Genomic DNA, 24,223 nt, shown 5'->3' with positions numbered 1-24,223 from the left:
TGCAAATCTAAACTTTCTTCCTTTTCCTCCTCCCTGGAAGGGTCAGGATGGGGAGAGGGTCTCCACCATTCCTCCTCTGCCCAGTCTCTGACAATTAGTTTTCTTTAACAGTGGAAGCAGGTTTTCAGATTATACACAGCTCTTCTTCAGGCTTTGATTATGAGAGCAAAAAATAAACATCCAATAGTCTAGACAGAAACAACTGGGTAGTCAGGCTGATGGTTACTTAGTTGCAGAAATTTACTGGCCATTGCTGTTGGCATGGAGATAGTCTAGGTTGAATGCAAACATGGCATTCTGATGTCAAGTGTGATGTCACAAAGAGGATCTGCTTTAAGTCTTGGTAAAGCCAGAAACAGTTAACAGGCAGACTGCATCTCAGCCCTGTTAAGATGGATCTCCATAATAGGTGATGGATAGTTTTATTTGGGGGACATATTAATTTATACCATTGGGAAAATTTTTAGATTGGTTTGCCAGTTTGTAACCCATCAAGTTGAGGCCAATAGATATACAGTCACAGCCCTGTATCCATCAAATAATCAACTTTATGTGTGACTTTGGGATGGATTCATACAATCACATTTCCTTTCTCAAGAAAGTTGGAAGGTAGGTAATTTGAATGGCTATTGCTCTCTGCTCCCTGCTGTCAGGATCCTGGCTCGTTGCCCAGAATAGTATAAAGACAAAGAAAAGTTTCATACAGTCTTTTTTTATTTCAAACTTTACAGAGAAAGGCTATAGAACCCAGCCTCTTGGATAATGGTGTTGTCATGAGTGAATCTCCACCACCTGTCTCTCCCACTTCCTCATTCGTCAACCTCATCACCTCATCTACACGTGCCACTAAGTGCCCTCTGTCTTTGAGCTCTTTGCTCTCCTACTTTTAAAGCTTGCCAGGTTCTGGGAGATGGTGGGTCTAGAATGCTCTCCCATGATTTCCCAGCTTTCCCCCTAATCTGCCTCTGAGCTGCAGCCTTCTCTCAAACCCCTTTTGTAAATCTATACTGTCTTCCTCTTCCTCCTCCTTGGAAGGGTCAGGATGGGGAGGCGGTCTCCACCATTCCTCCTCTGCCCAGACCCTGACAGTCCATTGTCAGAGGCCTTATGCCTTTCTATATGAGTAGTTGAGAATTGCAGGTGTGGGGACACTTGTTGGCCAAGCTCAGTGGGGTAGTTAAATCCATTGAAAAGGGATTCCTCCTCCATCCATAATAATAGAGTTATTAACTAGAATGGGTATACATATTTTTATGCTGCAGCATCCCCATGGAAGCTTTTTTTATAACTTTAAGTACAGTATAATGAGCAATACAAGGTTAGGTACCAGCCTCCATCCATTTGCAGTGGTTGCTCTCCTTAACCATCTTGTAATTTTGTTAACATTATGTTAGGGAGGGAATAGATTGCTCGCCTCTTCTTCCCTTTGGCAAATGACTGTACTGTTGAAATGGCGATGAGATCGCACTGGTCTATTTATTCTGAATGTTTGTATGTGATGCCAATAAAGCTTTGATGATGATGATGATGATGATGATGATGATGTTAGGGAGGGAGAAGAAAGCCACAGCGGAAACCCCCCACCCTGTTATTTAGGCTTTCAATTACCGTTTGCAGCCTGCCTGGACACACAGCTCCTGCAGTGAGCTTTCCTGTGCCACTCATCCCATTTCAGTCCCTCACTCCTGTGCTCTGGATGATGATTTATTGCTGAACAATAAACAGTTTTCATCACAATCTGCCTGGTAGTAGCTCTCTTTTAATGTTTATATATATTTTTGTTCTGTTAATAACTGCCCCCTTACCAATCCCCTCTGGGTGCTCTGGCCCAGTTTATAAGTTGCCTTTTCTTTTGACAGACTTCAATTTCCTGACCATAAATTGTACAGCATATAATAATCCATGCCCCACAAATCCCCGGAACGTAAGTAACTTCTGTAATATAACCTTTAGTGGTGGCAGCAGAAACAGAGGAATTCAGCCTCAATACATTGATTGATTGATTGATTGATTGATTGATTGGATTTATATCCAGCCCTTCCTCCCACACAATACACTTTTGATTTTGGGTGTAACAAGCACATCTGTGACCCCCAGGATAATAATTTCTGGGGGAGGTTTATTGGAGAAAAGTGGAACAGCTCAGATCATTTTTGCAACATGGACTGAACTCACATGCTGTTGTCTCCGCTGTCAGAGTATTCATCTATTTCTGAAATAATGAGTGCCCTGAATGACCAAATTCATGGATTTGGGGAAGTACATAGAAAAATCCTGGTTAACATTTCTAAGGTAGGGCCATGGTGATTTTCTTGTTTTGCCAGTTCATACAGTATGGCTCATTGGGGCCATCAATCAGTGTTCAGCACCAAGTTGTATTGGAAAGCTGTCTGAGCTTGCCACATGTAATCAGACTTCTTCATAACAGAAAGAGTCCTCCTTTGTCAATCTCCTTGATTATTATGTTGGAATCATTTTAGAAGCTACAGAAGGCATGACACTTCACAAGGCTAAGATTACACAAGGCAAGTGATCTCATTTGCTCAGGAGCAGAGCAAGCACCGGGGGAACATCCATGCACAAGTGTGGCGTTGCAATTACGAGAAGGAATTTCTGATACATTATTTGATAAATGATCAGAAATGTCCTCCGAGTCATTTTTTGTTTCATGGCTTACTTCTTGTAGGAGTGAGAATTAACAGGTGCTGGATGGGAGATAGTTCTGTATGGAAAAGTCACTTCTGAGCAGCTTTGGACATGAAAGAAGGATAAACACTATTTCCTCTCTGTCTCGATGAATGCGCATCTCCTCTGAAATAGGGTTCTTTTTATCTCCTGATGAGCAAAACAGAGGGAGAGGGAGACTAAATAGGAAAGTAGGAGTGATTTAGTTCCATGCCCAAGGTTGGGAAACTGCTATAAATGGGGGTTTTGTTTTTAAAAATTATTATTAAAATAATTCAACATTAATACACACATATTACGAATATGCAAACAAACATACATTTCATACAATCCTTAAAAATATTCATACATACCCACACTCAATCCCACAGATACTTCCTTTTCCCACCACCATCCCTCACCCCTCACCCCACCCTTGTGTTAGACTTCCAATCTACTCAATTGCAATTTCTTTCCACTTCTATTACTTTCTTTCACACACTTTAAAACCAACTTTTCTACTTCTTTTTCTGTTACACATTGTTATCCATCTTATTTAGTATTTCAGTATTTATAACGGAATTTGTTTATTCTAATAGGAGTTCTGATTTTTCAATATGATTTTGCAAGTATCCTTTAAACACCTTCCAGTCCTTGTCTATCTTCTCTTTTGAGATCCTTCCAATTTCTCCCATTGTTTTGGACATATTGTAATACTCCAATAATTTGGCAAGCCACTCTGTTTTTGTCGGTATTATACCACTTTTCCAATTTTTCGCAGTCAATAGCCTTGCGGCTACTGTTGCTTATAAATATAATGTCTTGTCTTCTTCCTTTAGACTTCCTGGTACTGTTCCCAATAGAAAACCTTCTGATGTTTTCCTAAATGAATATCTGAACATTTTTTTCATTTCATTATATATTTGGGAAACTGCTATAAATGGTTAGTGTACTCAGTCATTAGGAAGGAGGTGCTCTCCTGTGCATAATGGGACGGAATAAATGGCAGACCCAGTCCACCAGAAAGAAAGGAGGGAGGAAGATTCCTTCTATCTGGTCAGTCCTTCTAGTATTGTCTAGTGCAGGAGTAGGGAACCTCTGACCTAAGGGGCCAAATATGGCCCAGGAAGGGTCTCTGTTTGGCCCACGAGGCTGTTTCCCCCTAAACCACTCTCACCTGCCTTGCACCAGACATATGTCATCAGGCACGGGGCTGGATCAGCTATGTGACGGTTCTGCACAGGGAACTCTGTTGGCCCAGGCAATCCCTGCAGAAAGCAAGCTTAAATTTGTTGCCTGTCAGCTGATTGGCAGTGACTTCAATCCTTCAAATCCAAGAATGGGCCATAGGATCAGGAGATAGCTTCTATAAATCCTTCTCCGCTTTCCTTCATCTCAGGATGTCAGGTGTGGGGAGGGGAGGGATCCTAGCACTACCGGGATTCTATGCAAAACCTTCCCCAAGCACATCTGATAGGCTCAGATGCAGACAGGTTTGGTCTGGGTCTTATGTTGCTTCCTCAGACCAGTTCTTTCCTCTAAGAGAAGCATTCTGATCAAACACACCCTGCCTCAACCTTCTCTTTCAGATGCACATATCTCCGGTTCCTTTCCTTAATGCATGCTAAGAGTTGTTTAACACCTTGCATATACAGTGGTACCTCTGGTTAAGAACTTAATTCGTTCTGGAGGTCCGTTCTTAGCCTGAAACTGTTCTTAACCTGAAGCACGACTTTAGCTAATGGGGCCTCCTGCTGCTGCCGCGCCGCCAGAGCACGATTTCTGTTCTCATCCTGAAGCAAAGTTCTTAACCCAAGGTACTATTTCTGGGTTAGGGGAGTCTGTAACCTGAAGCGTATGTAACCTGAAGCGTATGTAACCCAAGGTACCACTGTGGCTGATCTGTAGAAAGGACTTTACGATCTGAAAACAGAGATGGTGTGTGTACTTTTGTAACCCAAGAAAATCTTTAATAAAAACAATTGGGGGGGGATAAAACAAATTGATCAACAATACTAGTACATTAGGAGTGGCATTTTACTGCAAACAAGCCATCAGATAACCAAGCAAAATGAAGATATTTGGAATCAAAGAGTTTAGAGGGGTATCCCCACCCCCCAAAAAAGCAGGACTGTCCACCTTGGCAATATTATCTATTTTTCAAAATTAGTATTTCAATAAGAACAAGAAATGACTTCTTTACACGTGGTTTTTGTCTGCTGTTAAAATGTTTTCCAAGTATCGTGAACTATTTAAACTTATTTTATGAGCAAAGCTTTGGCCCACTTAATTTCACACATCAGTATCTTAATGCCTTGGCTTTGGATATCAATAGAAAGGCTCAATTTTTAAATTTTTTTGTACTGGCTTTTTCTTTCCTTTTGGCCATTGTGTTAGCGTGGTTCTAACAGAGATTGTGATTTAGGGCCATTTTGATGGCATATTTAAATACAATCTTTGTCTCTTCTATGTCCTGAGATGCGCCATTCCTTTGCACAGCAAAACAAAGACCAGAAAGTTGAAACCATCTCCTTTTTCCTCAACTTCAATAAGAAAAGGGGAAAAACACAAAGCTTCTCAAAAGGTGTTTCCTTTGCCAAGGCTTGGTAAAAGAAGACCAGCTGATATTCTCCTCCGCAAGAAGTTCACATTTCAAAAAAGTCTGGAACAAAATAATCTCATATAGAATAAAATATATTTCTCCTGCTTTAAACAGAAAGCATTGGCTTGGATCCAGGTCTGCTGTGCCGCAGATATAGACCAGTACGAAGTAAGCAGCACATAAGCAGCACACCAGTGAATGTATGTAAATACACCAAAATCTTGAGGGAGAATTTCCTGAAGAAAGAAATTAAATATTGTAGCTTAAGCCAAGAAGGAATGTAACATATGGACTGTAAGCAGAGACTTTTGTACTTGTCTGTTCAGATATTATTTAGAAATTTTATTTAAACACTAATAAGTTTTGGTTTGTGCCACCAGTGAATGTTTATAATTATATCCAAACCATGAGAGAGAATTTATTGAAGAAGCCCAAGACACTTCATGGGCGAAACAGGTGACAAACGACGGCACCCTGTCTAACTCTCATGCATAACATCACGGACACTTCGTTTGATCATACTTCCCTTTGTTGATATCTCCAGGAGCCTGGCTAAAGGAACTTTAAAGACTGAATCTTCCTTTTGGACACAATCTGAATGAGTTTTCTGTTTGTGGCTTTTGTAGTAGATCTTGTACCTTGTTCTCTCAATTTTTTGGATTATTAATATGAGATTTAGAACGTAGAATGGTTTGGTAGTGTTTTGTGTGCCGCTTATGGGCTGCTTACTTCATACTGGTGCTGCAGATATAAGCTGCAGAGGAAGCTCTCCATCTATGAATGAGAAGATCCCATGGGTGGAAAGGAAAAGAGGCAATTTTCAGCTATTTCCTTTTCCTCTGAAATTTTCAGTTCCACTTCCCACACTGTTCCAGTGGGACCCCCACTCCAAGAAGATGGGAGGGGCAGAGCGGAGCACATAGGGAAAAGGAAATCTGAAATAATCACAAATTGGTAGAAATCTTCCACCTGTGAGAGAATCCGCTTTGTAGGATTCCAGTCGAACCCACTATGGATTCCACTCATTGTTGTCTCAGGAATTCTTGGAAAAGAACATCTTAGTCTCAACTTTTGGATGATAAAATACAGACTAAACTCTTGTTGCAAGCTCCGAAATGTAACTGGATTAAAGGCCTTATTTATGTAATATAAAGTGGCTTGCACATGATACGCATTTAATAGAGAGGAGAATCCACCAGCGATCCCCTTTTGCTGTTTGTTTATATTGTACTATAAATTTGACATGGTGTAAAGTGTAAAGCTATGGTTTTCCCAGTAGTGATGTATGGAAGTGAGAGCTGGACCATAAAGAAGGCTGATCGCTGAAGAATTGATGCTTTTGAATTATGGTACTGGAGGAGACTCTTGTGAGTCCCCTGGACTGCAAGAAGATCAAACCTATCCATTCTTAAGGAAATCAGCCCTAATTGCTCACTGGAAGGACAGACCCTGAAGCTGAGGCTCCAATACTTTGGCCACCTCATGAGAAGAGAAGACTCCCTGGAAAAGACCTTGATGTTGGGAAAGATTGAGGGCACAAGGAGAAGGGGACGACAGAGGATGAGATGGTTGGATAGTGTTCTCGAAGCTACCAGCATGAGTTTGACCAAACTGCGGGAGGCGGTGGAAGACAGGAGTGCCTGGCATGCTCTGTTCCATGCGGTCACAAAGAGTCGGACACGACTAAACGACAACAAAAAGTGTAAAAACTAAGAAAATGTGTGATTGTTAAAATGACACACACACACACACATACATATAAATCGTAAGCCCCAAAGGCCATCTAATTTATCCCAATTTTCTCTCTCTTTAACCAATGCACTTGTCTCCCGGAAGGGAAACTTGAGGTGATTTTTTTTTGGGGGGGGGAGGAATCTGGTGTCCCATTTTTCAGTGAGTAATAATAATCATCATTTATTTATATGCCACTCATAGACATGCAAAGGACATTAGCTATTGTGTAAAGAGGATCAACCTGCTGATGGATCTCAGAGTCTGGAGTCCAGCTGAGGGTTTTCTCTCCCTTTTCAATTTCTCGATGTAAATATTGCATCCTTTTTTATATATCCTTATTTCCAGAAATACTGATTACAGCAAAGTAGTGAGTGGGTCGAGTGTTGCTTTTTTAAAAAAGAAATGAGGCCTAAAAACCAGTTGTTTGATATATAAAACAAGAGGTATCAGGACCTTATCTCGCCTAGCGGTCATGTCTCCTACCTCAGTGTCAGGTTGAAAGGATCTGTGAATTTCTGTTCTCTGCATTTGTCATTTTTCCAGCAGTAAATTCAGTTCTCCACATTTCTGTAGAGATCTGTATATTTTTAAAAATCCTTATGGAAATTTGTCAGCATTTTACAGCAAATATCTCTAAATAAACAAAATTTTGCATGCAATTTTTATTCATGTACACATTTCTGCAAGCAGTTTCCCATAATATAACACATTTTAGTCCTGGCCATCTTGCAACAAATTGGATCCATCAGCCTCTGAGAGAGGACCATCCTCATAGCCTCTGCAGGGAGGGAAAGGGGACTGAGAGCCATAATAATAATAATAATAATAATAATAATAATAATAATAATAAATTATTTATACCCCACCCATCTGGCTGGGTTTCCTCAGCCACTCTGGGCGGCTCCCAACAGAAAATTAAAAACATGGTAAATCTCAACATGAAGTTACTTGACCATGACAAGGTGCTGATGTCAATATCCCCCACTTTCGTTCCTCCCACCACCACCCCTGGCCCCATTCCCTGTGAATTTCTGATCCGCTAAATTCTTTCCTGGTTCAGGTTTTTCTGGCATCACTTGGTGGTCTCACCCAGGAGACCAGTATTTTTTAAAATGAAAAGATGGCAGCACTACAGGCAAACGCCAAAAAACACACATGGTAATATGGCCACAAATTACAAGGATAAGTTGGTCTTCAAAGAATATTTCATCATTCCTGCACCAAACTGTGACAGCTTCTGTAAATAGAATGTTTAGGATAAATGAACTTCAGCTACAATGGAATCCAGACTTTTAAATTCCTGCTTTTGTCAGCATCTAGAGCACTAAGCACTTTAGCATATCATCCTTCCCTCCCCCTTTACTAAAAATTATTCTGGTAGGAAATTGTGCTAAATCGTAAGCCTTCCAGCAAGCTTAATTAGCGGAGTGTACAATAGAGAACATCTTTCTCACATCAGAGCATGTTCTGCTCCTCCCAATTAGTAGGACAGTTACAAATAGTGCTAAATCTCTATTTGCTCTCCTCCAGCAAAGCCGTGTGATCCTGGACTGTCCCAGGAACTCTGCGGAACGTAAACCGCTTACTAGCTCACATATGCCTGTGCCATTTTTGCATTCTTATTCCTAGCAATACCTTACCTAATTAAGAGCTTTATACTGCCGAGCAGAATAAAACATGCTGAGCCCAAGCCACTTCACTTGATCATGGGAAATCGTGAATAAAAGTGGAAATACCTTTCAGTTTCTGAAGCAAGTGTTCCTTCATTGTGAAGCATGCAGAGTTTGTTGAGCAGGATTTCTGGAAGTTAAATATAACCCCCCACAATAGCATGTTATCATAAAAACAGAGCCAGGGTTGGAAACGAAATGAGATGGCTGCTAAAATGCTCTCCTCTGAATTTTCAGTACTGAATATTCACAGGATCACAAGATCATAAGAAAAGCCTGCTGGATGAGACCAATGGCCCGTCTAGTCCAACATCTTGCACTCACACTGACCAACCAGAGGTCTACGGGAAGTTGTTGTTGTTGTTGTTGTTGTTGTTGTTGTTGTTGTTTTTGTTGTTAAGACTATTTACAATTTTACTACCACGCAGATAGTAAGGCACACTTCAGTCTTCCATGCTGCCTGCACTCAGCTCAGCAGTCTCTCCCTTGCAGGAATCGCACAAGTCGATGATAGATAGATAGATAGATGATAGATAGATAGATAGATAGATAGATAGATAGATAGATAACTGCTGTAGAATCTTGCACCTTGATGCTTTGAGAATCTTCAAGAATCTTCTCACAGTTTCTGGAAACAAATGGTCCTTTCTCACTTGCTCTAATACACAACTTCAGTTTTTGGTCAATACTTTTGGAAGGAAATTAGCTTGATACCAAATTCAGCTCACCCTATTATGAATTCCCAGGGTCCTTTTATTCCCTGAAGGCCAGTGATTCCCTCCCCCTCCTTTAACATTCGAATGCTAGGAAGGCAGCTAGGCACAACACATTAAAAACCACAGTGGAAACATTCATTATAAGTCATTCCACTAATAGTCAGGGCACTTTAGGATTAAAAGTTTAATTATATTTGGGTAAAAATGTGGAAGGAAGCTAATTAGAGGCATCCCACCCGACTTTGAAGAGGCTTCATTCAGTCTCTGCAAACATTACTAATACCAAATGATGTTATAGACAGCTTGCAGCAGAACCTGCAGAACAAGACATGGGAGTACAACATGCATCACAAGAAAAACAAGTCTTCCAAGACTTACCACTTGAAGGAGAAGCCACAAAATGAAACGCACACAGCTGAAAATAAACACACAGACATAATCATACAAAGCTTTCCCTCTATTTTGTTTTCTTTTATGCTTGTAAAGTAGAGGACAATTATGAAACACATTCTGAGGCAAATGTACTACAATTTGTGGCAATTTCAACAAGGCATATGGCCACATCCAGTCCTATACTTTAGTATTGTAGAACATCAGAAATAAAGCCCATTTTCTTGTAAACAAGACTGCATACACACTATACATTTAAAGTTTCCCCAAAGTATCCTGGGAACTGTAGTTTATTAAGGGTGCTGGGAATTGTAACTCTTCGAGGAGAAAACTATACTACCCAGGATTCTTTAGAGGAAGCCATGTGCTTCAAATGTACAAAGCTCAAGTTACATTTTTGTCATCTGTTTGAATGCATACAACCTTGCTGGTCAATGATATCATTACGACTATGTCTCAGAATCTCCAGTCCATTAACAATTTTGTTGTGTGTTTGTTTGTTTGTTTTATGTTTTTGTTGCATTCTTGGGTGATTTGTCATTCTTGCACATACAGAGAGCTAGTCTTCTAAAAAAAATATGATTACAAATTTAATTTCTTTATGTTTCTTCCCTAAGATGATTATGGTGGTGATATACTAATAAAGGAACTAAGTAACTAAGGAAGTTTAAACAATTTTTTCATTATGAATCCAATAAGTTCATGTTTGAGATGATTAAGAATGCCTGGGGAACTTTTCTCTAGTTGCACTGTTTCCTTTAGCTTGTTCGCAGCTACAGAAAAGAAAAAAGAAAAAGGGATCAGTCCAAACCCTGGTCTGCACACAAGTGCCCCCCTGTCCTTCTTTAGTTTCCCTAAATAATGTAAGCCTATAGCCCAGGATAAAAGGGACGTGGGTGGCACTGTGGGTTAAACCACAGAGCCTAGGACTTGCCGATCAGAAGGTCAGCGGTTCGAATCCCTGCGATGGGGTGAGCTCCCGTTGCTCGGTCCCAGCTCCTGCCAACCTAGCAGTTTGAAAGCATGTCAAAGTGCAAGTAGATAAATATGTACCGCTCCGGCGGGAAGGTAAACGGTGTTTCCATGCACTGCTCTGGTTCACCATGCTGGCCACATGACCCAGAAGCTGTACGCCAACTCCCTCAGCCAATAAAGTGAGATGAGCGCCGCAACCCCAGAGTCGTCCGCGACTGGACCTAACGGTCAGGGGTCCTTTTACCTTTATGGCCCAGGGTATAAGCAAAAGCAATAAATTTAATGAAAAAGGAAACTCCACAGAACAGATTTAGCTGTTGTGGAGGAGAGCAGCCAATCTTTGTCTCAAGAGGCAACAGCAGCCCCAGCCCCCAAGAAAGGAGCACATGGCTTCAGGCCAGGAGCTCTTTGGTGGACAAACATTCTCACGAGTATCTGGATTTCTCCCTCCTGTTTAAAAGTGTGTCGTGTACTCAGGGTCAATTATTGGACTGCTCCTGTGCCGTCTCAGATCTTTGTTTCACATCCTGGTCTCTGGCCTTGCCCCCGAACTTATCTGAAGGATTCTTCAAGCACCTATCCTGAGCTGAATTTGTTAAGGATAATGGTTTAATTCCCTGAATTGGAAATGTTTGCTTATGTTGAATTGCTCGGGGGAGGGGGTTTCCTATGGCAATAGTTCTCATGTGATTGGCTGGCTGTGAGTCACATGAGAGAAGCATTCCATTCAATTGTGACTGTTATTGAAGTAACTGTCATTTTAACTCTCTTTTTCTGCTTCTCTCTCTCTCTCTCTCTCTCTCTCTCTCTCTCTGTGTGTGTGTGTGTGAGAGAGAGAGAGAGAGAGAGAGGAGAATAGCTGCTGACAGAGACATCTCAGGATACTGCTGAGGACAGTGTGTGTTAGTGTGTGATCTGTCTGAAGTGATCCCTAAACATTTATAGGGAGAAACCTGAGCATGAGATTGTGAGTATATTCTTCTAAGTTATATGTTTGTGAAAGTAAAGGTTTTAATATATATATATATATACATATATATATATATATAGTCTGGACATTGCATATCATCAATACACACACACACCAGAACTGACCCTTGCTAGTGCCCAAAGGGTTCTGAACTAATCGCTTTTCTTCTTTGGAGTTTGCATGGTCAATCTGCTAATGGGTTACCTTCTTTACTTATAAGAAAGTGCACCTGTTGCTGTTCTTGGGTGGGGACCAGGACATCCTGAAAGGTTGATTTATTTGGGGTGCTACAACTGAGAAGATGCTCTGCTTTGAAGCCATCTACAACATCTCTTGCCAATAGCATATGAACCACGACCCTAAAGATCTTAAGATTCAGGTAGGTATCTACAGGTAGGTGGAGATATTTCAAGTAACATGGTCCCAAGCTGTTATCAAGTTAGGATATTATCATCTGTGTTTGGATGTGCGACAGCTGAAATAGCTAAAATCACAATTGGGCAAGTGGTTGCCAAGGAAAAACCCTTTTTCTTGGTGGTGAAATAATTACTGTACAGGGCAGCTTCCTTGGTCAATATGTAGTCTGAGGCTTAGACCTATTATTCACCCAGGCATTCACCTGATTTTGGATGCTGTTCTATTTCATTACTATTCTTCCCTTCTGCTTTTTGGTCTGTTTTACTTGTATAGCTGATTTGTTCTTGATGTTTTGCCGATATTTGTCCTAGCCGCTCTGAGAAGTTTGTGATTTAAAAGAATTTTTTTTACATAAGCAAGTGGTGGAAACACCCCGTAACCATTTCAAAAATAAAATTCCAAGATGTTCTTACAATAAACATTTCTTAAATTATTAAACTTAATAAACATAAGGCACCAAGATTTGGCTTGAAACTGAAGATTTATTTTAGCTGATGGATTTGACTGTTGGACAGGGTGTTTGTAGGGAAATGTCTGTATGAAGCAAGTCCATGTGGTGTATAAACTAAAATGAACATTTTAAAAGTAATTGCAAGCCCTTCTGTAGCAGACTGTTTTCTGAAATTTTTATTACTCATGGCTAAAACTATTGTATCAATAAGTGAGCAGCTGTCTGAGATCTGTCTGGGATTCAGTGTCTCTAGTTTGCTATAAATATTCCAAGCAGCCTCTCTAAAATGTCAACTTTCTTATCCTACATATGGCTCCTTCAAAAGATCTAGGAGAGGAGACAAGCAATATGCTTCCAGTTTCCTGTTCTCATTAACAAACTTTTCAAGCTGCCCCATGACACTGCCAGAAGCAATGTAGGCATTAATTAATATCTGTGTACACTGCCTTGGTTCATTCAAGCTCGGTTTGCAATTGAGCAAGGACTGGTTTCAGATTTTCTCTGGCTTGCCGATTGAGTATTGACCAATACACAAGCGAAGTGGAGAGTGTCTGAGGATGGAGGTCAAGGGTGATGGTACTGTAGATCAGCAGGCCATCACAACCCAAATTAGCCAGAGGCAACACAGCTCTTTTTCACAGAGGATGCTGAGAGAGAGATCCAGGAATAAGTCCAGGATAATCTGTAACTAGAGGTCTCCTGTCAACAGTTATAAATGTTTGATGGACAAAGATCACATAGATATGGAATTTAAGACTAAACAGGATATATCTGATTATGCAGATAATGGAATGGTTTTTTTTAATGGTATACATAAATATGCATTAGAAACTGTGACTTGGGAAAATCATTATAAACTGCTACTATTAAACAGATGGTGTTATACTTCCACCAGATTACAAAAGACATTTGTTAATCTAAATAATTCTTGTTGTTAAGACAAAGTAAAAGGTCTCTCTCTCTCTCTCTCTCTCTCTCTCTCTCTCTCTCTCTCTGCATATTGTGAGTTTTGAGTCTTCACTTTCTACTTGGAAGACCACAATTACTGTGATTGAACTGGTATTACTTAGGACTCTGAATGATCCTGACTGGTAGCCAGCATTGTTGGAGTACACTTTAACAGTTATTTCTTTTTCTTGGTTCAGATCGCTAGCCCTTTGGTATTAAATAACCCAAATGCAGATTGCTTTGAATAAATTGACAGGTTTACACAATCGGAAGCAAAGAAAGCAAGCCTTCCTTTAGGTTACCTGTGGAATAACTCCGCTCAAATACTTCCCAAATGTAGCATTATCTTTCTGCACAAGAATAACCCAGTAATCTGGAAATCACTCCCTCCTTGGCCCTCTTAATCGCAGTTTGACACCATATGCAGATAGGTCACACGGTCTCTTGGTAGGTTCTGACCACAATTTATGAAACACCGAGTTGCAATTTCCCTCTGTTATTCCCTCCACCACCTTCTGCAGCACAAAGAAAGTAAAAAAGATTCAGGTGCAGGTAAAAGAAAATATAACTGTACACTGGGACCTCACCCCTGCAGAGATGCTTCAAGAATTCAAACCTTCTTTGGGCATTTAAAGTGAACACCTGAAGATGGCATCTGGTTCATGTGTCCAAGCTGCACCCATCGTCCCCATCTTCACAGGCAACCTTCACAACTGGAGAGTGAAAGGGGCTTCCAACTGTGTTCAGTTGAATCTGCTTAGATGGCACTGCATGACCAGGAAACCTGAGTTAGCTCATGGAGCGCATTCATTCAAGCACACTTGAAACCCACATCAGATTTTACCTCTCCACACCGGTCATGGAGTCAGGGAGACTGGAGGGTGGTGCATGCCCCATGGCCCCTTTACGTTTATTCATGTGATGCTTTGTGAATTCCTATACGGAATTAGTCAATTCACACTTCTCGGACTAAACTGTCCACTTAGCTGTTTTGGTGGATTTTGCACTTCTCAAAATATTGTGATGCAGAGCTCAGCTGTTTAAATGTTTTTAAACACACCCACCCACTTAAATACAGATTTTTTTTTGGGGGGGTGACCATTTAAGCATGTATTTTGAATAAATGTTTGAGAACTGATTTTAAAAAAAACCACAGAGACTGATTCATGCAGAAAGGGGATGGAATTACAATCATACCTTGAATCCTGAACACCTTGATACTCAGACGTTTTGGCTCTCGAACACCACAAAACTGAAGTGAGTGTTCTGGTTTGTGAACCTTCTTTGGAACCCAAATGTCTGATGAGGCTTCCGTGGCTTCCAATTGGCTGCAGGACCTTCCTGCAGCCTATCGGAAGCTACGCTTTGGTTTCTGAATGTTTTGGAAGTTGAACGGATTCCGTTCGACTTCCAAGGTATGACTGTACTGGTCTGGAGATGTGAAAGTGGCCAGGCCAGAAATAAAGAGATCAGCCCCTCCATTTGCTTATATTATGAGTCTCCATCAAGCATACTTCATGATGATGGGAATTAATCACCCTCATTCCCCCATATGTAAGAAAACAGAAGAGATTATTTTAGTGGTAAAAGAGGAGAAAATGCTTGAATAATTTGAATAGCTATAGCTGCGGCATCTTGTCTTTTTCTCAAAAATGCTAAAACTCCTTGAAGTGATAGAATTATTCATTACTTCTTATACTTGTTTTGTAGGAAGTTAAGAGGGTGGAAGGGGGCTTTCATTGTAATTCAGAATAAGAAATATTGACCCCACTTACAAAGAAATCATAACAGGCCCATGAACAAGACTGACTGCTTTTATTCTAATAACACTTTATGACAATTTAGGAAGCAACGAAAGTGCTAAGGGAAACGTTTCCATATCAAAGAAAAGTTGAAAGAAAAGTTAAAAGAACTGAAACTATTAAGAAAAAGTAAGAAGCTGATATTCTCCCCAGTGCCATGTTAATTTAGTTCTAAACATTTATTCTATTCTATTTTATTTTTTAAAAAGCCCTACTTCAACAAAGTTTTGCTACAAGAGTGGTTAAATGGGAGCTGGATGATAATACTGTCACATCAGCTGGATTCACTGAGATGGAAAACTATTTAAAATGCTCATCAATGGTTCCTCATAAAGCTGAAGGTATTTTCAAGGGGGTATCATGACAGCTGCCTTCTGATCTGCATACACTTCAATATTTTTATCAATGACCTAGATGAAGGTATGGAGGAAACAATGATCGAATCTGCAGATAATACCAAATTAGGAGGGATAGCTAACATCTCAGGATGTTGTTGTTGTTGTTTAGTTGTGTCCGACTCTTCATGTCCGCATGGACCAGAGCACGCCAGGCACTCCTGTCTTCCACTGCCTCCCGCAGTTTGGTCAAACTCATGTTAGGAGCACATCTCAGGACAGAGGAATAAAATACAACTGGACCTTGATAGGATAGAAAATGGGTCTGACTCTCACAAAATGAAAATCCATAGAGGCTAATGCAAACATCTACATTTAAGGAAAAATAAATCCCACAGCCAGGATGTCCAGTGGTCTGGACATATTGTAGTTGTAGATGAGGATGGAGGAGAATTTCATTTAGTTCACATTTTAAGCGAGCCAACCTAACTTGCATATTCTGAACTACAACACACATCAGAATATAATTATTCATCAAATTTTCCATGTCTCAAAAATTGCTACCACTGCTACCCAGCAAGAATGAGGTGAGAGGTCTTTTGTGGTAAATTATTGTTTAGGTATACTACATATTTGAAAAAAAAAGAATAAATACAAATTTTATTACAGATTGGGGAATGTCACAGATTAATGCAGAAACAGAGTGATTCAGACTTATGAATAAGTCAATGCAAAATTGACATGGACTAGGAAAAGACTGATCCACCCATCCCTAAATGCAGTTTGACAGCACCTGAAAGTCCACAGGTTCTCTACACTTGTTACAGACAAAACGAAAGAAGTTTAGCGTGGAAATGCAACAAAGATGGCCAGCAGCATGGAAAGCAATGCAGAGGAGACCATGATCCAAGCCATGAAACTCAGAGAGTGACCAAGGGCATGTCGCTTTCTCTGAACTTAACCCAGCCATCTACAGAGCATTGCCCTTCAGAGATCATAGAATTCCTGCAATGCAGGAATCTCAGCCAAGGCATCCATGACAAATGGCCATCCAACCTCTTGGACTGCATCTCCCATCATCTGCACCCCATGGTGTGAGGCTGATGGGAGTTGTGGACCATCAATGCTTGGAGGTTGAGAAAAGCTGGCCTAACCTAACTCACAGGATTGGCATGATCAGAAAATGGCCTTACCTCATGCCTTGGGCTCATTTGAGGAAGGGCAAGATATGAATTAAAAGAACCCCCAACTCTATCTAACACATTGTTGGGCTATGGGTCTTTCTGGTGACAGGCAATGAGTGTGTGAGAACTTTATGGGATGTCTCTGAGTAGGAGAAGTGGGAGGCATTTTCATTCAAACAGCAGGACAAGACAACCAGCCCCCACCCCACCCCGCCCTGTCGCCAGCCTGCCAAGTTTATTCCCCTAGCTACTGTGCGCTCTACAAAATAAGACATCTTCATTCAGTTTCTGTTCAACCATGTTTGAAATGTAAATTCTCACTCTGGCTTCCCCTCCCCCTTTAGAGAATATGGATATAAATGGAATGGAAGAGCTCAAATGATGGTATGCAGAATTCTATGTATCTGAGGGAGGGGAAAACCTAAATTTCAGCTAACGCATTGCTCAAAGCAGCAGCGGCTTGGAATCTAGTTTGGCCCTTATATTCCATATATTAAGCCATTGCCACTGTTTTCTTCTCATGACCCCTCCCTCTGCTCAATTAATGTGGTGGTAAGGGAGCCTACTTTTTGAAATATAGAAGTGGAGAAAATTATAAAATAGATTTTAGGATTTTTAGAACAGAACGGCTATAATCCCATGCACACTTACACAAGAGTAAGTGTCAATGAACTTAATGTTTTACTACTCAGCTAGACATGTACTGTAAAGGACTGCGCTCTATAGTACTGGTTTTAAATCTTTTAAAACTCTTACCATTAAGTAGGTCAGACCATAAAGAGAATATAGTATGCAATGCTTTGTACCTAACACCACTGGCAGATTTAAGACATTGCTGTAATTTTCGCCAGAAAGAATAGTATCAGAAGCTTCATAACCTTTTCAGAAACTAGGGAGGTGATTTCTCTTTCTTATACCTGGGGCTATAAACAAACAAAACAAAAAAACACTTCTGGGCCGGGGAACAAATTTTTTGAGATGCAACACAGTGTGGCCGATTCCTTTTGAAAATAGGAAGCCGTGCTATTTGTTTATGTGTTTAAAAGCACCCACAAGGCACCTTACAAAGCATGAAACAAACATGTCCGTATCCGAAGCAGTTTATAGCTTATGTTGGTGAAAGTGCAAGGTCCCACTCAAGTTATCCAGAGGTTTTCATCAGATATAATAATAAGCAAGAAAGCATACATTGTTTTTTACTCATTAGGAAAACTCTATAATCTTGATCAATTCCTAATAAAATACTGGAATGCTGATTTATTCACATAGAATCATGAAGGTCCATCTATAGAATGTACCTATAGGCTGGGTGGCAAATGGCTGTCCGTGCTTCAAATCCTCCAGCAAAGGATGACCCTGAGGCAGCCTGTTCTGCCATCAAACTTAGGATATTTCCATTGGGAATTTTATGGTAAAGATAATATGAGATATTCACAAACCTCCATTGTGGCTGCGGGTCACAGTAATATTAAAATGGCATTGCTCAATCAAACCAGCAAGTCCAACATTCAGCAGCCACCAGAATGCAGCCACATTATGAACGTAATTTACGCAGCATAATAATACAAACAGAACACATGTAATACAGCACAATAATGAAACAATCATAATAGCAGTCCTCACCTACACACACATTTAACAAGTAATAGATTATTTAAATGGCCACCGCTTGGACTCCTGCAATGCACTCTATGTGGGGCTACCTTTGAAGGTGACCCAGAAACTACAACTAATCCAGAATGCGGCAGCTAGATTGGTGACTGGGAGCGACCGCCGAGACCACATAACACCAGTCTTGAAAGACCTACAATGGCTCCCAGTACGTTTCTGAGCACAATTCAAAGTGTTGGTGTTGACCTGTAAAGCCCTAAACGGCCTTGGCCCAGTATACCTGAAGGAGCGTCTCCACCCCCATCGTTCTGCCCGGACACTGAGGTCCAATGCCAAGGGCCTTCTGGCGGTTCCCTTGCTGCAAGAAGCCAAGTTACAGGGAACCAGGCAGAGGGCCTTCTCAGTAGTGGCACCCGCTCTGTGGAACGTCCTCATATCAGATGTTAAAGAAATAAACAACTACCAGACTTTTAGAAGACTTCTGAAGGCAGCCCTGTTTAGGGAAGCTTTTAATGTTTAATAAACTATTGTATTTTAATATTCTGTTGGAAGCCGCCCAGAGTGACGGGGGGTGGGGTGTAAATAATTTATTTTTATTATTATTATTATTATTATTATTATTATTATTATTATGGCCTGGTTAAATAGGAATGTTTTTGGCTGGTGCCTAAAGACACGTAATGATGGCACCAGGCAAGGCTCTTTGGGAAGAGCATTCCACAGATGCAGAGCCACCACAGAAAAGGCTCATTCTTATATTGCCACCTCCAGACTTGTCATAGAGGAGGCACATGAGGAAGACCTCAGATGATGATCACAGGGTCTGGCTTGCTTCATATGGGAAGAAGCAGTCCTTGAGGTGAAAAAGAAAAAGAAAAAAAAGGTAAAGGGCCCCTGAATGGTTAAGTCCAGTCAAAGGTGACTATGGGGTTGTGGCGCTCATCTTGCTTTCAGGCTGAGGGAGCCAGCATTTGTCCACAGACAGCATTCTGGGTCATGTGGCCAGCATGACGAAACCGCTTCTGGCGCAACAGAACACTTCCTACATATACGACTACAGCAAGAATGTTACTTGCCCAAAAATGGGAAGGAGACGACGTCCCAGCAAAGGAAGAATGGATACAAAAACTTACGGAGTACACAGAAATGGCAGAACTTACCGGAAGAATAAGAAATCAAGATAACAAACTTTATAAAAGAATGGAAATGGTTTATTGAATATTTACAGATAAATTGTAAACAGAGAAGAACATTGGCAGGATTATTGTAATAACCAGCAGTTTCATAAGAGTATATATTTAAAGAAGATGAATAAATGAGCAAATTGGGTTAATATGCAGAAGATATTAAAAATAAATTGAAGGAACTGCAGAAAGAGGGGGAAGTCAAGTTTTGAAATGTCAAAATGATAGTAAAATTAATGAAATGTTTAAACCTGAAAAGTATAATTTTTTTAATTTTATTTTTTAAAAAGGGGGATTAGGCAAATTCAGGGAGGATAAAGCTATCAGTGGCCTGATGCAGCAGGCATCTTCTCAAGCTCTCAAAGAAGGAATGAAAACTCTCATTTGTTGTCCGCACCTAGTGCTCTGTGGTCCACTGCCACTGGATGTGGAGATTTAATTCCACTTAGCTATTGTAGTTAATATCTCTTGATGGACCTCACCACTGTCTCCTCTCAGTCTATTTTTGTTTAGGGTTTCAGCTGCCTGCAAAACTTGATGTCAGGAAAGAATGTTGTTTTCCCCTCAGGCCGTTTGGATATTGGACATGTTTTTGTTTGTAGAAACCTTCCGAATGACTGAAAGATCCCCATTAAACTGTTCATAGTAGTGAAAGGCAGGGCACCGAAATAAGAGACATTCATTACGTAAAGCGAACAGTGGGGGATATTTCTGAACACGAAAGGGAGGACATGACAGTGCCCTTTAAAGTGTGTTTCTCTCAACGGCGGCAAGCAAATCTTCTCTGGGTTCAATTACATGCCTGTCAGGCCTGAAGTGGAACCAACCACCATGCCAGGAAAATGCAGCTGTGACAATTCCCTGTCTGCATTAAAACGAACATCTCGTTGGCAATTGACAATCTCAAAATGCACTGAGACTCCCTGATCTTTTTCTTTTCTCGCCTGTCCTGTCAGCTGCATTCTCCTCCCCTTTACAATCTTGATTGCTTTATAAATAAAGGATCCTCTGCACACGAAGCCTCTTCTAATGTGTACAGGTGTTTATGGTTGGTTTCTTTCAAAATTGGGTTTCAGTTATTGCTTAGCTTTCCACAAATGCAATCCCGATGGAGTTTTCTTTAAAAAGTTTAGGGTGGGCGGGGAGGAAGAGGTTTGCTTCAGAATGTAGTTCAGGCGTGACATGTCTCTTTCACTGACTGTGATAATTTGGATAGCCTGCTTCAGAGACTGTCCTCCTAAGAGCAGCTACAGGCATATTTGGTTTATTCAAATGATGCTTTTTTTTATCCAGGGAGAATCAGAGATTTTTCATGGAACCATATTCCAAGGTAGCAGGGGGCACAGAGTTGAGAAGGAGAGAGAGAACAGGGAAGAGCTGACTGCAAAGTAGGAGAACAATAACAGTTTCTATGACTGGGACAAGCCTTGTTATGTTGAGTTTGTATTTTGCACAATTTGTATACGGTGCCTGTATGATAATGTGTGGTTTACCATGCCTAATAAAGGATCTTGATTTATTGAACAAGAGATTCAGTCTGAGTTTGATCCAGAAAAGAGGTAGGGAATTATTTTTGGAGGAGGAGAGCTAGATCAGAAACTGGCCAACCCTCCGCAGGCCACATTTGGCTGAAGCACACCCAACTGCCCATGCCACTTCACCATATGATGACAAGGGCAGGAAAGCTAAAACCATGGCTGCAGTGGCACTATCAGGAGTGTGCACACCACATAGCCAGGCACTTTTTGTTTGCCAGGGAAGGGACAGAGAAACAATCAACATACGGCTCAACTGTCCTGTTTTAAGAGGGATATCCCAGATTTCCAGAAGCTGACCCAGTTTCTAATCCCAATCCCAGCTGTTGGGGAAAATATATAATTTATCTTAAAAACCATTGTAACACTTGTAGTTTAATGGTGAATTTTGGACACAACAGAGAGGTAAAATGTTTGGATTACTATAAAAGATGTAGAAGGAAATGATTAACTCACTCTACGTGGGGCTCCCCTTGAGACTGACCCGAAAACTCCAGTGAGTGCAGAACACCGTGGCGAGACTCCTTACCGGGTCCTCGCTGTGGGATCACATTCAGCCGGTGCTATACCAGCTGCAGTGGCTCCTGGTGGAGTAGAGGATCAGGTTTAAGGTCTGGTTTTAACGTTTAAAGTCCTGTATGGCCTAGGACCCTCGTACCTACGGGACCACCTCTCTTGGTATGTCCCACAGAGGAGCTTACAGTCTTCAAATAAAAACATCTTGGAGATCCTGGGCCACAGGGAGGTTAGGCTGGCCTCAACCAGAGCGTGGACTTTTTCAGCCGTGGCCCCGATCTGGTGGAACGCTTTGTCACAAGAGACTAGGGCCCTGCGGGACTTGACATCTTTCCACAGGGCCTGCAAGACAGAGCTGTTCCAACAAGCCTTTGGCCAAGGCACAGTCTGACCTCTTCTGTAATCCTCATAGAACTCTAGCCCAATGGTTGCCATTAATTTGATTCTGAATTGATTTTAGAATGTATCTCAATTAATTGACTGTGATTTTATGTAAACTGTGCTATTTTTACTGTTGTTAGCTGCTCTGAGCCCGTCTTTGGTTGTGGAGGGTGGGATATAAATAAAATTTCATTATTATTATTATTATTATTATTATTATTATTATTATTAGGCAGGGCTGTCTTAAGCATATGCAATGCCAGGGTGCAAAGATCCACCTGGTGCCCCCCCCCACGAGGGCGGAGCCAGCCTGCCACCTCAGTGACTCGCTGGCTCGGTCGCCCCCAAATTCGCAACACAGTGCCACTCACAGCAGAAGAGCCCATCATGGCGCTCCGACCGACAGGTGGGCTCTTCCCCGGATTCAACTCTCGGGCCCATGACTCTTGGCCTGGTGCCCCTGAGAGCCCAGCGCCCGAGTGCCTCACACCCCTAGCGCCTATGGGTAAGATGGCCCTGACAATAGGACCCACAAAGGGGAGGAGTGAAGTCCAGGAGATTCTTTGGAATCTAGTTTCTATGTTGTATGTTGGATATGTGACTTTGAAATTTTAATCTGAAAAACCAAATAAATAAATTTATGAGAAATATATATTTTTAAAAAACCATCCTAGATGTCCTGTTTTGTCTCCCATGCTCTGGCTCACACCAGAGCGCGGGACCAAAATATGGAACCCCAAAAGCACACCTACATACCTTGTCCACATACATCACCCACTCTTCCTTCTCCTTCTGCTGTGGCTTTCCAGTCACCGTGCTTCCGGAAGCTGGCACCACACTTCCAGAAGTGGTGCTGGCTTCCAGAAGTGTAAGTGGCAGAGGTGGTGGCAGTGAAACAAAGGCAGGTTTGATCATCTCACTGAAGACCCCTTCCACAAATGACTGACTCCCATTTCACGCATGTTCTGTATGTAGCAGGTTTGTGTCATGTGGCTAGGACGACCATTCAAGAATCAGCTCCCAGAATTATTTCCTGATGTCAGACATCCAGCAATCTGAAAAGCAAAATGAAAATCCAAAGAGTAAATGAATAATACTTGCTTTCTTTCAACTCCAACAGGTACTGTGCCTCAGGGCTCCAGATGTGAACACCCACTGAAAACCTCATTTCCACACCTTCAGTTAAGGTTGCAAGGAGACGCCACCCCACATAAACCAGCTATTGACTCTTCTCCAGGAAGTGCTATTTTCCCAGTGAAAACCCACTCATTAGCTCTAAATTGGAATAAACAGCATTCCACAGAAAAGCTGAACGGTGTTTGCTCATTTCATCAATTGGTTGGTGATACAGTGGTACCTCAGGTTACAGACGCTTCAGGTTACAGACGCTTCAGGTTACAGACTCCACTAACCCAGAAATAGTACCTCGGGTTAAGAACTTTGCTTCAGGATGAGAACAGAAATCGCACGGCGGCAGCGGGAGGCCCCATTAGCTAAAGTGGTACCTCAGGTTAAGAACAGTTTCACGTTAAGAACGGACCTCCAGAACTAATTAAGTTCTTAACCCGAGGTACCACTGTATTTCTATTCCTCTTTTTATTCCGCTAAATCTCAAAGCGGCGTACAAACAGTAATGGCAGCTTAATAGAGCACGATAGGACATTTCAAATACAGCATAAATCTCATAAAATGGTTAACAAATCATCAATAAGGTAATTACAATCTATGAAACACTATTAACGAAACAGCAACCAGAAAACAAGCTGAACATCACGACCGCAGCAAAAGTCATATTATATGACTTAACTAATCAACATGGCATTTATAATCTATAAACAGCATTAACAAAATAGCAACTTAGGAAAAATAAGCTAAGCACTAGAGAGTAGTGGAACAAGAGGAAGTGTGGAGAAGCCTTATGTCATGTTGGTGGTTAGACCTGGTCTAACACCCTAGAGAGTGCTTATTTTCTGAAGATATGGGCTCCTTACGACACAAGGTAATTATTTTCAGGGTGACTATTCTTTCTGTTCACCTCTTTTGACTTCTTACTTTTCATTAAAAAGAAAACTCCTTTGCTTTAACTTCCATTTTAACTACTTTGCATAACACCCCATTTCCCTAATGAAAACCTTTAA

At 41.2% G+C, this 24,223-nt stretch overlaps 1 long non-coding RNA gene across 2 annotated transcripts; it reads left to right on the top strand.

Moving 5' to 3' along the window:
* The first annotated feature begins 267 nt into the window (after positions 1-267).
* LOC308482120 lies at positions 268-23,392 on the top strand. Of its 2 annotated transcripts, XR_013989054.1 has the most exons (4): positions 268-609; positions 1,860-1,924; positions 11,942-12,100; positions 23,206-23,392. It is a non-coding gene; the product is annotated as an uncharacterized lncRNA (long non-coding RNA). The 2 variants fall into 2 exon arrangements; XR_013989055.1 differs by lacking the exons at positions 268-609; positions 1,860-1,924 and adding an exon at positions 11,515-11,718.
* Positions 23,393-24,223: the final 831 nt, after the last annotated feature.

Source organism: Podarcis pityusensis (assembly GCF_964106645.2).
Source record: "Podarcis pityusensis genome assembly, chromosome: 7".
Taxonomy (NCBI): domain Eukaryota; kingdom Metazoa; phylum Chordata; class Lepidosauria; order Squamata; family Lacertidae; genus Podarcis; species Podarcis pityusensis.
This window is presented reverse-complemented; position numbering and strand designations above follow the sequence as displayed.